This window comes from Triticum dicoccoides, chromosome 4A (assembly GCF_002162155.2).
Source record: "Triticum dicoccoides isolate Atlit2015 ecotype Zavitan chromosome 4A, WEW_v2.0, whole genome shotgun sequence".
NCBI lineage: Eukaryota > Viridiplantae > Streptophyta > Magnoliopsida > Poales > Poaceae > Triticum > Triticum dicoccoides.
This window is the reverse complement of record NC_041386.1, coordinates 644,748,389-644,763,065: the sequence shown is the minus strand read 5'-3', so window position 1 is coordinate 644,763,065 and position 14,677 is coordinate 644,748,389.

The following is a 14,677-nucleotide window of genomic DNA, read 5'->3' as shown; positions in this document are numbered from 1 at the left end:
GCCCCCTTTCCTCTTTCCCCCTTCTCCTTTCCTTCTCCAACAAGGCAAGAGGGGGGAGTCCTACTCCCGGTGGGAGTAGGACTCCTCCAGGCGCACACCTAGGGGCCGGCCGCACCTCCCCCCTCCCTCCTTTATATACGGGGGCAAGGGGGCACCCCATGACACACAAGTTGATCTTCGTGATCGTTCCTTAGCCGTGTGCGGTGCCCCCTTCCACCATATTCCACCTCGGTCATATCGTAGCAGTGCTTAGGCGAAGCCCTGCGTCGGTAGAACATCATCACCGTCATCATGCCGTCATGCTGACGAAACTCTCCCTCAACACTTGGTTGGATCGGAGCTCGAGGGACGTCACCGAGTTGAACGTGTGCAGAACTCGGAGGTGCCGTACGTTCGGTGCTTGGATCGGTCGGATCGGGAAGACGTACGACTACTTCCTCTACGTTGTGTCAACGCTTCCGTTGCCGGTCTACGAGGGTACATAGACAACACTCTCCCCTCTCGTTGCTATGCATCACCATGATCTTGTGTGTGCGTAGGAAATTTTTTGAAATTACTACGTTCCCCAACAGTGGCATCCGAGCCAGGTTTTATGCGTTGATGTTATATGCATGAGTAGAAAACAAGTGAGTTGTGGGCGATATAAGTCATAATGCTTACCAGCATGTCATACTTTGGTTCGGCGGTGTTGTTGGATGAAGCGGCCCGGACCGACATTACGCATATTCTTACGCGAGACTGGTTCTACCGACGTGCTTTGCACACAGGTGGCTGGCGGGTGTCAGTTTCTCCAACTTTAGTTGAATCAAGTGTGGCTACGCCCGGTCCTTGCGAAGGCTAAAACAACACCAACTTGACAAACTATCGTTGTGGTTTTGATGCGTAGGTAAGAATGGTTCTTGCTAAGCCCGTAGCAGCCACGTAAAACTTGCAACAACAAAGTAGAGGACGTCTAACTTGTTTTTGCAGGGCATGTTGTGATGTGATATGGTCAAGACATGGTGCTATATTTTATTGTATGAGATGATCATGTTTTGTAACCGAGTTATCGGCAACTGGCAGGAGCCATATGGTTGTCGCTTTATTGTATGCAATGCAATCACGCTGTAATGCTTTACTTTATCACTAAGCGGTAGCGATAGTCGTGGAAGCATAAGATTGGCGAGACGACAACGATGCTACGATGGAGATCAAGGTGTCGCGCCGGTGACGATGGTGATCATGACGGTACTTCGGAGATGGAGATCACAAGTACAAGATGATGATGGCCATATCATATCACTTATATTGATTGCATGTGATGTTTATCTTTTATGCATCTTATCTTGCTTTGATTGACGGTAGCATTATAAGATGATCTCTCACTAAATTTCAAGATAAAAGTGTTCTCCCTGAGTATGCACCGTTGCCAAAGTTCGTCGTGCCCAGACACCACGTGATGATCGGGTGTGATAAGCTCTACGTCCATCTACAACGGGTGCAAGCCAGTTTTGCACACGCAGAATACTCAGGTTAAACTTGACGAGCCTAGCATATGCAGATATGGCCTCGGAACACTGAGACCGAAAGGTCGAGCGTGAATCATATAGTAGATATGATCAACATATTGATGTTCACCATTGAAAGCTACTCCATTTCACGTGATGATCGGTTATGGTTTAGTTGATTTGGATCACGTGATCACTTAGAAGATTAGAGGGATGTCTTTCTAAGTGGGAGTTCTTAAGTAATATGATTAATTGAACTTAAATTTATCATGAACTTAGTACCTGATAGTATCTTGCTTGTCTATGTTTGATTGTAGATAGATGGCTCGTGCTGTTGTTCCATTGAATTTTAATGTGTTCCTTGAGAAAGCAAAGTTGAAAGATGATGGTAGCAATTACACGGACTGGGTCCGTAACTTGAGGATTATCCTCATTGCTGCATAGAAGAATTACATCCTAGAAGCACCGCTGGGTGCCAGGCCTGCTACTGGAGGAACACTAGATGTTATGAATGTCTGGCAGAGCAAAGCTGATGACTACTCGATAGTTCAGTGTGCCATGCTTTACGGCTTAGAATTAGGACTTCAACGATGTTTTGAATGTCATGGAGCATATGAGATGTTCCAGGAGTTGAAGTTAATATTTCAAGAAAATGCCCGGATTGAGAGATATGAAGTCTCCAATAAGTTCTATAGCTGCAAGATGGAGGAGAATAGTTCTGTCAGTGAACATATATTCAAAATGTCTGGGTATCATAATCACTTGACTCAACTGGGAGTTATCTTCCTGTTGATAGTGTCATTGACAGAGTTCTTCAATCACTGCCACCAAGCTACAAGAGCTTCGTGATGAACTATAACATGCAAGGGATGGATAATACGATTCCCGAGCTCTTCGCAATGCTAAAGGCTGTGGAGGTAGAAATCAAGAAGGAGCATCAAATGTTGATGCTCAACAAGACCGCCAGTTTCAAGAAAAAAGGCAAAGGGAAGAAGAAGGGAAACTTCAAGAAGAACAGCAAGCAAGTTGCTGCTCAGGAGAAGAAACCCAAATCTGGACCTAAGCTTGAAACTGAGTGCTTCTACTGCAAGCAGACTGGACACTGGAAGCGGAACTGCCCCAAGTATTTGGCGAATAAGAAGGATGGCAAGGTGAACAAAGGTATATGTGATATACATGTTATTGATGTGTACCTTACTAGAGCTCGGAGTAGCACCTGGGTATTTGATACTGGTTCTGTTGCTAATATTTGCAACTCGAAACAGGGACTACGGATTAAGCGGACACTGGCGAAGGATGAGGTGACGATGCGCGTGGAAAATGGTTCCAAAGTCGATGTGATCGCAGTCAGCACGCTACCTCTACATCTACCTTCGGGATTAGTATTAGCCCAAAATAATTGTTATTTGGTGCCAGCGTTGAGCATGAACATTATATCTGGATCTTGTTTGATGCGAGACAGTTATTCATTTAAATCAGAGAATAATGGTTGTTCTATTTATATGAGTAATATCTTTTATGGTCATGCACCCTTGAAGAGTGGTCTATTTTTGATGAATCTCGATAGTAGTGATACACATATTCATAATGTTGAAGCCAAAAGATGCAAAGTTGATAATGATAGTGCAACTTATTTGTGGCACTACCGTTTAGGTCATATCGGTGTAAAGCGCATGAAGAAACTCCATACTGATGGACTTTTGGAATCACTTGATTATGAATCACTTGGTACTTGCGAACCGTGCCTCATGGGCAAGATGACTGTCGGGGGTTTGGTGCGACATATACCTGTGACACTCCCAAAAAAATTTATTTGGTTTTTATCAAAAACTTTGTGGTTTTGAGGAGAGATTTTTTTTTAGTGAAGCTCTATGAAAATTTGGGATTTTCATATCTTGGAACCACCATGACTTGGCATTTTTGCCCATATGGTAAAACCCCTCCAAAACCTCCCCTACAACTTGTGATCAACCTAAATTCTCTGTCCCAACTAATCCAAACTGGTTTTGGATTTTTATTATAATTATTTTTCCCCTCAATTCAATTCTGAAAATTATTTGGAGCCTGAGAGATTTTCAAAGCAAGTGCCCTATTGCATTTGAGTTTTGACCTCAAACCAATTCTCCTGGATTGTCCTTAGCATCCATAACCCAGAACCATCTTGATCCACTCCTCCTCTTTTCAAAATTTTCAAAATTCTGTCTCTGCAAGTTTGGACCAGATTTGCCAAATTTGGTGAAATTCATATCTACACTCCTCCAAAAATTCCACCAAAATTCAGGCAGCCTGTTTGAGCAATGAGAAGCCACTCCACCAAAAATCAGCTCAAGGAAAAATCCCTACATGCCTGGATCATTCTGTCGAACACCTTGCATGCACTGATTTCCTTACACTTTTAGAAATTCAGTTAAATTCAGTTTTCAGTTTCGACAGTTTCAGTCACGCGGCCACAATGCACTTGGCACGTTGCTCGCGGCCTCGCTTGCTTGTCCGAAGCTTCACACGCGCACTTGGCGCGACCCTGGCGTCGGTGGCGCCCTGGCCCGCCTGCGCCGGCGTGTCTTGCGGCGGCCGGCTCCCCGTAACGGCCGACAGGGAGGAGAACAGCGGCGCAACGCCGTTCGGCACCGCCCAAATCCTCTGGTGGCTCCGCGTGGCCTTCTCCGTGCCAGCGCACGCATGCGGCACCGTCGCCGTGGCGCAGCACGCACGGAGCGCGCTCTCTGCCGCCGACGGGCCCGCGCCACCCCGTTCCGTCGAGCTCGACCCAAACACCCAAACCCCGGCTAGTTTAGCACTAAAACGGACCCATTGAACCTCCGTGATGACGCTCGACTCCCTAACCACCCCGACCGAGCACTGCGCCACCGTAATCGCTCGCCGGAAATCTCCGTTCACGGCAACCGCCTCGGGCCGCCTATAAAAAGGGCCCCAAGCTCACCCTCGTGCACGCAGCATCACCACTCCTCACCAAAGCCCCGCCAGGCCACTAGGGGGACCTCGAGGAGGTCTCCTTCCCCAGCTCCGGCCGCCCCGATCCGCCTCGGCCTCCAGCTCGATTCACTTCGGTGAGGCCACCTCCGGCGCCCAAACCTCGTCCGTAGCCCTCTCGTGCACCCAGTAGTCTAACCCCCACCTCAATTTAATCTTTGCAGCCCTCTCCGACGAGCTCCATCCACGCCCGAACCACCGTCCGCCGGAGTTGAGACCGCCGTCGACGTGGTGCTCACCGGCGACCAACACCACCACCCACCGTTGCGGAAGGACACGGTGAGCACATTGGTAACCTCTGATCCCCATGCCTCGCCGTGGATCGCCGCCGGCGACCACAGCAGCTCTCGGGCGCCGACGAGCCTCGTCCCTCCCATTTGAAAATTTAAACATGACAAGTGGGACCCGCTGTCAGCCTCTCTGTCATTTCTAAACGAAGCGTTATCTGAAAACGCCTATTGCCAAATGCGTTTTCTCTTCGGGCTGGCGTAGTCGCTACCGAAGCGTTTTCTGTTTTTATAAACTAGCCCCTGGAAATCTTCTGTTTCATTACAGATAAGTCCCTGGACAAAAAACCCTTATAACTTTTAATCAGAAAAGTATTTTTGATTGATTCTTTTTCTGTTCTCTTTAAAATTTTGTCTAGTTTTTTATCAGATTTATTTGAAAAATATTTGGTTTACCTTCTGTGCTCTCCTTGGTATTTACGTTAGCGCATATATTTTCTTTAAACCATAGATACCGAAGGAGGTGACGGAGCCGCGAACTTCACCGAGCTAGGCTCCGACTACTCTGAACCAGGCAAGCATGTTTGAACTTTTGATATGATGAGTGTCTCGGCATGTTTTGCATTTAGTTAGTTTCATGGCATGTTGGTAAGCATACCGATGAACGTTATTTTATGTGAAATAAGGTGAGTGAGTTCAATGATCCATACGTGGATGAATGTGAATATGAATGGCCATGTGTTGGCATGAGGATGGGTACGATGGCAGTGTTGTAGCATGCCAGTCTTACGCCAGACTATGTGACTTCAGTGTCAAACCATATCGGTCCAGTACCTATCATTTCCTTCCTTGTACTACCACATGTTTTCCGCAAGGAATATGGTTTAGTAAGTTGCAAACCACTTTCATGGTACACACCAAAGAGGAGAGGCCGTGATGATGGTTCCATGGCCCTGGATTAAAGCCAGTCATCCGGTCAGGGGGCATGGGTGTTTCCAGTTGGGACCGAGAGGGGGGCACCCCTTAGAGCGCGCGTATATAAATTTGATCCCATGCTATTCGAGATTGTGATCTCCCCGTCTCAAAAGTTTTTCTTGGACGATGACTAGGGTGATTCCTAGCATCGAGAGGTAGGATGGGTGTGTACCGGTTAGCTGTGTTTTCTTCCGAAATACCATAAACAGAACTAGTCCTTCGTGACTACGGAAATCCGTTGACTGTGGGAAAAATTTTGTACAAACTCTGCAGAGTCATATATTCCTCCAAATCATCTCTTCCATGTCAAGTTTCGTTCCATCTTATCCTAATCAATTGTCAGCTTTGATGACAGAGACTCCGGTGAATCGCATGAGTGCTAAGTCCGATTGAATGATTATCCCTGTGGATGGACTAACCCATTTATTCTCATGAATTGAATGTTTATTATGAGTATTGCTTACTGGTGAATTTAAAGCCCTTTCTGCGATGTCGCTCAGACGTCCGACTGTGGCATTTCATTTAAAACCCTTTCTGCGATGTCGCTCAGACGTCCGACTGTGGCATTTCTTTTAAAGCCCTTTCTGCGATGTCGCTCAGACGTCCGACTGTGGCATTTCTTTTAAAGCCCTTTCTGCGATGTCGCTCAGACGTCCGACTGTGGCATTTCATTTAAAGCCCTTCCTGCGATGTCGCTCAAATGTCCGACTGTGGCATTTCTTTTAAAGCCCTTTCTGCGATGTCGCTCAGACATCCGACCGTGGCATTTCTTTTAAAGCCCTTTATGTGGTGTCGCTAAGATGCCCGACTGTGGCATCATTTCCTTATTTTTATTTGTTCACCTTTCGAGGCGTCGCTTCAGACACCCGATCGGTCCTTATTTATGTTCTGTGGAATTTCAGGCGGACTACCGCCGTTTCCCCTTTTTACTTACCCGTTATGCCAATTTTATTTATTGTGCATTAAGGAATTAATCATGTTCCATCCATGCACGCATTTGTTATATCTTACGTCTGAACTGTCTTGCGAGTACTTTCAAAGTACTCACTGGCTTGTTGATTTGGCCAGATGCTAACGAAGGCGATCTCATGGATGAAGAGTTCGATAGCGAGTCCGATACTTAGAGGAGTCCCAGTCAGTCTCGTGCGACCCTGGATTTGGCCACTGTTTTATATCCGCTTCCGCTACCAAATAAATTTATCGAGCCTCACCTCGACGTTCGATGAAATGATATTCTTAGAGTCTTGTATTTCCCTTCCCGCTGTGCTTTTCCACCACCAACCTATCCATGAGTCAGTAGTATGTCTCCACACAACTGTGTCCTGTCCGCCATTATGTATGATTATTGGCGTGCTTGTAATAATTTGGTTGAGCGACCGCAGTTCAACCCTGTAATATATTTTATGCTACTGGCTTGTTGTATCAAGAAATTGTCTACCAGTGAGGAGGATTTCTCTCATACTGGACTCAAAAGACTGGTTTATCAATAAATATTTTTATTGGAAAACCGGCCGTGACAAGCTTGGTACCAGAGCCAGGCTGACTGTAGGAAGCCACTAGGTGCGATCGCTAATTAGTTATTAGCATGACAGGGCTATTTTATGCTTTTGCAATTGTAGTCATTTTCTGTCAGTCAGCATAAATTTATGATCTGACCCTGCAGAATTTTGCCTACTTTTTGTAGATGGCCGACGTCAGCTGCGAGTCTCAGACCTTCGCCAACGTGCCCGATGGGTTCGTCAAGCTTCTTTCTTCCATCGTTCAGGTCGCGATGGGGCCATCCGTGCGCCCAGTCTTCACACTCTACCAGCACCGAGCCAACGACAGTCTGACCATGCACCAGGCCGCGGTGCAGTTCAGGGGAGGGCGTGGTGAGTTACGCCGCTTCCGGTTCGTGGGAAGAGCCATGCCTACGGAGAGGCATGCTATGCAGATGGCAGCCCGCGAGGCGATAGCTCGTCTCAGGGATGTCCTTCCCATGATGAAGACTCGTCGTTACCGTTATCTTCCGTGCCATGTGCCTTACACCTGTCACTACGCATACTCCTGCCCCAGAGGAGAACGAGACGAGGCTTTTGAGATGCTCATTGAGTATCTCCGGGCCCTGGAGGCAGCCTTCGACAACCTGGTGGACGACTTCGTAGCTACCCGCATGGACTCAGTCCATGGCTGTACTGCCAACAGGAGGGAGCTCCTACCCATCGCTCCGCCACCGACTTTTGTCTCGTCATCAGCATCTTTTACGCCTACTCGTCGCCTGCCTTCTACCGAAGAATTTAACCAAGTCATTGCACCCACTCCAGCGCGCACTACACCAACCTTCGCGCCCACTCCTGTACGTGTTGCTCCGCCCCTGGCAACTGCTCCGCCCGCTCTGCGCAACACTACACGTATGGAGCCCATTAGCGAGGAGGAAGTCGAGTCCCCAACCTCGCTACGCCTCGCCCTCGGCAGGGCAAGGGAGATCGTCAACATCTCTGCCTAAGTACGCTTAGCTGCCGTGTATTGTACCACTTTGTAAGATATGTGCATAGGCTGGGAGAAGTAGCCTGTTTGCGCATCATGTAGGATTTGGAGAAGTGCACTAGCCTTAATTACATGTCAGGATTATGTACGCATATCCTGAGTGATGTACTGTATAATTACCGCCCGCGTGTAAGATATATGATGAGCAGTCCTTCTCCGTGCGCAAGTCGATTTGTTTTTCTTAAGTAAGCTTGGGTATTTAATAATATCTGCCAGCTTTATGCATTTATGGTTTTATTTTTGCGACTCTTTCCGCTTTTCTTAAGAGTTTTACAAAAATACTTTTCCCAGAGTGAAAAATGTCTCGTCCTTGGACACGTTCCATGCCAACTCCACCAGAGGAAATTCATGATACTCAAACCAACAATGAGTTCACTCAGGGACAGTCAAGCCAACAAGGCAGTGAATCGGCACTTTCACAAATGTGCCGCCTTTATGAACAAAGTCAGCAACAACATCGCGAGATGATGAACCAAGTCATCAACATGGGGAATCATCATGGACAGTATCAGCAACATTCCAAGTTATCTGAGCTACAGAAGACATGTCCTCAAACATTTTCTCACACTGACAAGCCTCTTGAAGCCGAGGACTGGCTTCGAGATATGGAGAGGAAACTAATTATTGCAAAGTGTTCAGATCTCGAGAAAGTACTATATGCTCCACACTATCTCACAGGAGCAGCCGCATCGTGGTGGGAGAATTTTCTGCACATGCATCCCAACGAAAATGACATAACCTGGGATGATTTCAAGGAAGGTTTCCGTGGTGCACATATTCCTAAGAGTATTATGAAAATCAAGAAGAGAGAATTTGATGACCTCAAACAAAGGAACATGACAGTGTCAGATTACAACAGTCAATTTACCCTATTATCCCGCTACGCCAATGAGGAGCGTATGACTGAAATCAAGAAGATGGAGAAATTCCTTGACGGTCTGGCGCCCGCACTTAAATGCCAACTGGTCGTGCACACTTTTCCTGATTTTAAAACGCTGGTGGACAAGGCCATTACTCTGGAAAATGAGAGACGCAGTCTGGAAGATATCCGCAAGCGAAAAAGGGACCAGACTAATCACACTCGCAATCACCGAAGCAAGATAGATTTTAAAAAGGGTGGGACACCCAAATTCTCATCCAATGTCTCACGCCCAATCAAGAATTTTCATGCAAGGGACAAGGAATTCACCTATCGCCCCGGCGTTACTTGTTACGCTTGTGGAGAAGAAGGGCATTATGCCAAACAGTGCCCCAAGCCAAGGAACTCAACCCCAAAGCCGAACAACGGCGGCAATAATTCAGCGCCCAAACGAAACAATTTCAATCCCAACAATAACCACAGGAAGGGTCATCTGAACCACGTAACCAAAGAGGAGGCACAAAATGCTCCGGATATCGTACTCGGTACATTTCCTGTCAACACAATACCTGCAATGGTTTTGTTTGATTCTGGAGCTTCTCACTCTTTCATCTCGAAAAGTTTTGCTTTGCAAAATAATTTTTCGATGCTTCCTTTGGAGAAATCCATAATAATCAAGTCCCCCGGGATTCAGCAAGTTTCTCAGAATTACTGGCAGAATGTGGTCATTGAGTTTGAAGGATTGGAGTTTTACGCAAATCTTATTGTATTGGAAAATAAAGGACTGGATGTCATCCTAGGGATGGATTGGCTAACCACCAATAAAGGTTTTATCGACTGTTTCAACAGGACCGTGATTCTCACACACCACCAAGGGAAGACAATAAGAGTATCAGCCAAGGAAGGAAAAAGACCCCGGCAACCGAGATTAAATAAGGTGGACGTTTCTGAGCTAAACAAGGTTCCAGTAGTGTGTGAATTTCCAGATGTATTCCCTGAAGAGCTGCCAGGCATGCCACCAGATCGAGAAATAGAATTCCGCATTGAGCTAACACCAGGAACCACCCCCATATACAAGAAACCATACAGAATGGCACCATCCGAGTTGATCGAATTGAAGAAGCAAATAAAGGAATTACTGGATAAAGGATACATTCGGGCCAGCTCCTCACCTTGGGGATCACCAATTTTATTTGCCAAGAAGAAGGATGGAACGCTGAGATTGTGTATCGACTATCGAGCACTTAACATGGTCACAGTCAAAAACAAATACCCGATGCCAAGGATAAACGATTTGTTTGATCAACTTGCTCAGGCCAAGGTATTCTCAAAAATTGACTTAAGGTCAGGATACCATCAATTGAAGGTACGAACGGAAGATATCCCCAAAACAGCCTTCACCTCCAGATATGGACTGTACGAGTTCACAGTGATGCCATTTGGATTAACTAACGCCCCGGCATATTTTGTTCACCTCATGAACAAGGTATTTATGAAGTTTATGGACAAATTCGTCATAGTATTCATCGACGATATTCTGGTATACTCCAAAACACCAGAAGAGCACGCAGAACATCTCAGGATTGTACTAGGAGAGCTAAGGAAACACCAATTGTATGCCAAGTTCAGCAAGTGCGAATTTTGGCTAAGACAAGTAGGTTTTCTAGGCCACGTGCTGACTCAAGACGGTATAGCAGTGGACCCAGAGAAAGTCAAGGCCGTACTTGACTGGAAGTCACCAACCAGCGTAACAGACATACGAAGTTTCTTGGGAATGGCAGGGTATTACCGCAGATTTATTGAAGGATTTTCCACCATATCCAAGCCTATGACACAGTTACTCAAGAAAGATAAGAAGTTTGAATGGACAGAAGCCTGCGAGAAAAGTTTCCAAGAGCTAAAGCGGAAATTAACAACAGCACCAGTATTAATTGTACCCGATATACACAAGAATTTTGAAGTATTTTGTGACGCATCCAGAAAGGGTCTCGGATGCGTGTTGATGCAAGAAGGCAAGGTTGTCGCCTACGCTTCGAGGCAACTTCGCAAACACGAGGAAAATTATCCCACTCATGATTTAGAAATGGCAGCAGTTATTCATGCACTCAAGGAATGGAGGCATTTTCTACTTGGGAATCGATGTGAGATATATACGGATCACAAAAGCCTCAAATACATTTTTACGCAGCCAGAACTAAATTTACGGCAACGCCGCTGGTTAGAATTGGTAAAGGATTACGATGTTGGTATCCATTACCATCTAGGGAAAGCAAACGTAGTGGCCGATGCCCTGAGTCGGAACCCCAGCTCCGACGGGAACTATCTGCACAGCTTGAGGCCCGAATTCCATCAAGAATTTGTCAAGCTCAACTTGATAATGGTAGCAGAAGGCACCATATCAAACTTGGAAATACAACCACACCTTGTGGAGAAAATTAAAGAGGCTCAGTCCGGTCACCCCAGCATTGAAGGAATTAAAAGGAAGTTGAGTATGGGCAAGGCCTCGGAATTCGTCATAGACAATGAAGGAATATTATGGTACGGAGAAAGGCTATGCGTGCCAAACATAGAAGACCTTAAACAGCAAGTTTTAACTGAAGCACACACCACTCCATATTCGATCCACCCTGGAGGAACCAAAATGTATAAGGATATTCAGGAAAGATTTTGGTGGCACGGTATGAAGAGGGACATAGCCGCTTTCATTGCATGTTGCGACTCATGTCAACGCATAAAAGCTGAACATCAGAGACCAGCCGGACTACTGCAACCTAACAAAATACCTGAGTGGAAATGGGATGAAATAGGGATGGATTTTATTGTCGGATTACCTCGGTCACGACACGGGAATGATGCCATATGGGTCATCACTGACAGGTTGACCAAAGTAGCACACTTTATTCCAGTGAAGACAACCTACACCACTCAAAGGCTTGCCAGGATTTATCTTTCCCGCATAGTCTGTCTGCACGGTGTCCCGAAGACTATAATTTTCGACAGAGGCACTCAGTTCGTCTCAAGATTTTGGGAGCAATTACAACAGGCTCTGGGAACCCAACTAGCCTTCAGTACCGCATACCATCCACAGACTGATGGACAAACAGAACGCGTAAACCAGGTTTTAGAAGACATGCTGAGAGCATGTGTCCTCACCTATGGAACCAGTTGGGAGGACAGCCTGCCATATGCCGAGTTCGCATACAACAACAGTTACCAGGCCAGCCTGCAAATGGCTCCTTTCGAAGCCCTATACGGAAGGAGATGTCGTACCCCGTTAAATTGGTCAGAGACCGGAGACAGCCGCATCTTCGGACCAGATATGCTCAGAGAAGCCGAGGAAAAAGTCAAGCAAATCAGGGACCGACTTAAGACCGCTCAAAGTCGACAGAAAAGTTATTATGATCAGAAACATCGTAGGGTCAGCTTCGAACCCGGTGAATTCGTATACTTGAGAGTATCCCCGATGAGAGGATTGCAACGGTTTAAGATTAAAGGAAAATTAGCACCAAGATTCATTGGACCATTTTGCATAGTGGCACGAAGAGGCACTGTAGCCTACCAGCTAGACTTACCCGAAGACTTGTCCGACATTCACGACGTGTTCCACGTCTCTCAATTAAGGAAGTGCGTAAGCAACCCAGAGAAACAAGTATCTCATGAGAACATTGACATACAGCCAGACCTCACTTATCGAGAACGTCCCATAAGAATATTAGAGGAGTTTGAAAGGAGGACCCGACAGAAAACCATCAAGTTTTTCAAAGTCCAGTGGAGCAATCACACCGACAGTGAAGCAACTTGGGAAAGCGAGGATTTTCTTCGGACAGAGCATCCACACTTATTTAAGGATCAGCTGAAATCTCGGGGGCGAGATTTTTCCTAAGGGGGTAGGTGTTGTGACACTCCAAATTTTTTTTATTTGGTTTTTATCAAAAACTTTGTGGTTTTGAGGAGAGATTTTTTTTTTAGTGAAGCTCTATGAAAATTTGGGATTTTCATATCTTGGAACCACCATGACTTGGCATTTTTGCCCATTTGGTAAAACCCCTCCAAAACCTCCCCTACAACTTGTGATCAACCTAAATTCTCTGTCCCAACTAATCCAAACTGGTTTTGGATTTTTATTCTAATTATTTTCCCCTCAATTCAATTCTGAAAATTATTTGGAGCCTGAGAGATTTTCAAAGCAAGTGCCCTATTGCATTTGAGTTTTTACCTCAAACCAATTCTCCTGGATTGTCCTTAGCATCCATAACCCAGAACCATCTTGATCCACTCCTCCTCTTTTCAAAATTTTCAAAATTCAGTCTCTGCAAGTTTGGACCAGATTTGCCAAATTTGGTGAAATTCATATCTACACTCCTCCAAAAATTCCACCAAAATTCAGGCAGCCTATTTGAGCAATGAGAAGCCACTCCACCAAAAATCAGCTCAAGGAAAAATCCCTACATGCCTGGATCATTCTGTCGAACACCTTGCATGCACTGTTTTCCTTACACTTTCAGAAATTCAGTTAAATTCAGTTTTCAGTTTCGACAGTTTCAGTCACGCGGCCACAGTGCACTTGGCACGTTCCTCGCGGCCTCGCTTGCTTGTCCGAAGCTTCACACGCGCACTTGGCGTGACCCTGGCATCGGTGGCGCCCTGGCCCGCCTGCGCCGGCGTGTCTTGCGGTGGCCGGCTCCCCGTAACGGCCGACAGGGAGGAGAACGGCGGCGCAACGCCGTTCGGCACCGCCCAAATCCTCTGGTGGCTCCGCGTGGCCTTCTCCGTGCCAGCGCACGCATGCGGCACCGTCGCCGTGGCGCAGCACGCACGGAGCGCGCTCTCTGCCGCCGACGGGCCCGCGCCACCCCGTTCCGTCGAGCTCGACCCAAACACCCAAACCCCGGCTACTTTAGCACTAAAACGGACCCATTGAACCTCCGTGATGACGCTCGACTCCCTAACCACCCCGACCGAGCACTGCGCCACCGTAATCGCTCGCCGGAAATCTCTGTTCACGGCAACCGCCTCGGGCCGCCTATAAAAAGGGCCCCAAGCTCACCCTCGTGCACGCAGCATCACCACTCCTCACCAAAGCCCCGCCAGGCCACTAGGGGGACCTCGAGGAGGTCTCCTTCCCCAGCTCCGGCCGCCCCGATCCGCCTCGGCCTCCAGCTCGATTCACTTCGGTGAGGCCACCTCCGGTGCCCAAACCTCGTCCGTAGCCCTCTCGTGCACCCAGTAGTCTAACCCCCACCTCAATTTAATCTTTGCAGCCCTCTCCGACGAGCTCCATCCACGCCCGAACCACCGTCCGCCGGAGTTGAGACCGCCGTCGACGTGGTGCTCACCGGCGACCAACACCACCACCCACCGTTGCGGAAGGACACGGTGAGCACATTGGTAACCTCTGATCCCCATGCCTCGCCGTGGATCGCCGCCGGCGACCACAGCAGCTCTCGGGCGCCGACGAGCCTCGTCCCTCCCATTTGAAAATTTAAACATGACAAGTGGGACCCGCTGTCAGCCTCTCTGTCCTTTCTAAACGAAGCGTTATCTGAAAACGCCTACTGCCAAATGCGTTTTCTCTTCGGGCTGGCGTAGTCGCTACCGAAGCGTTTTCTGTT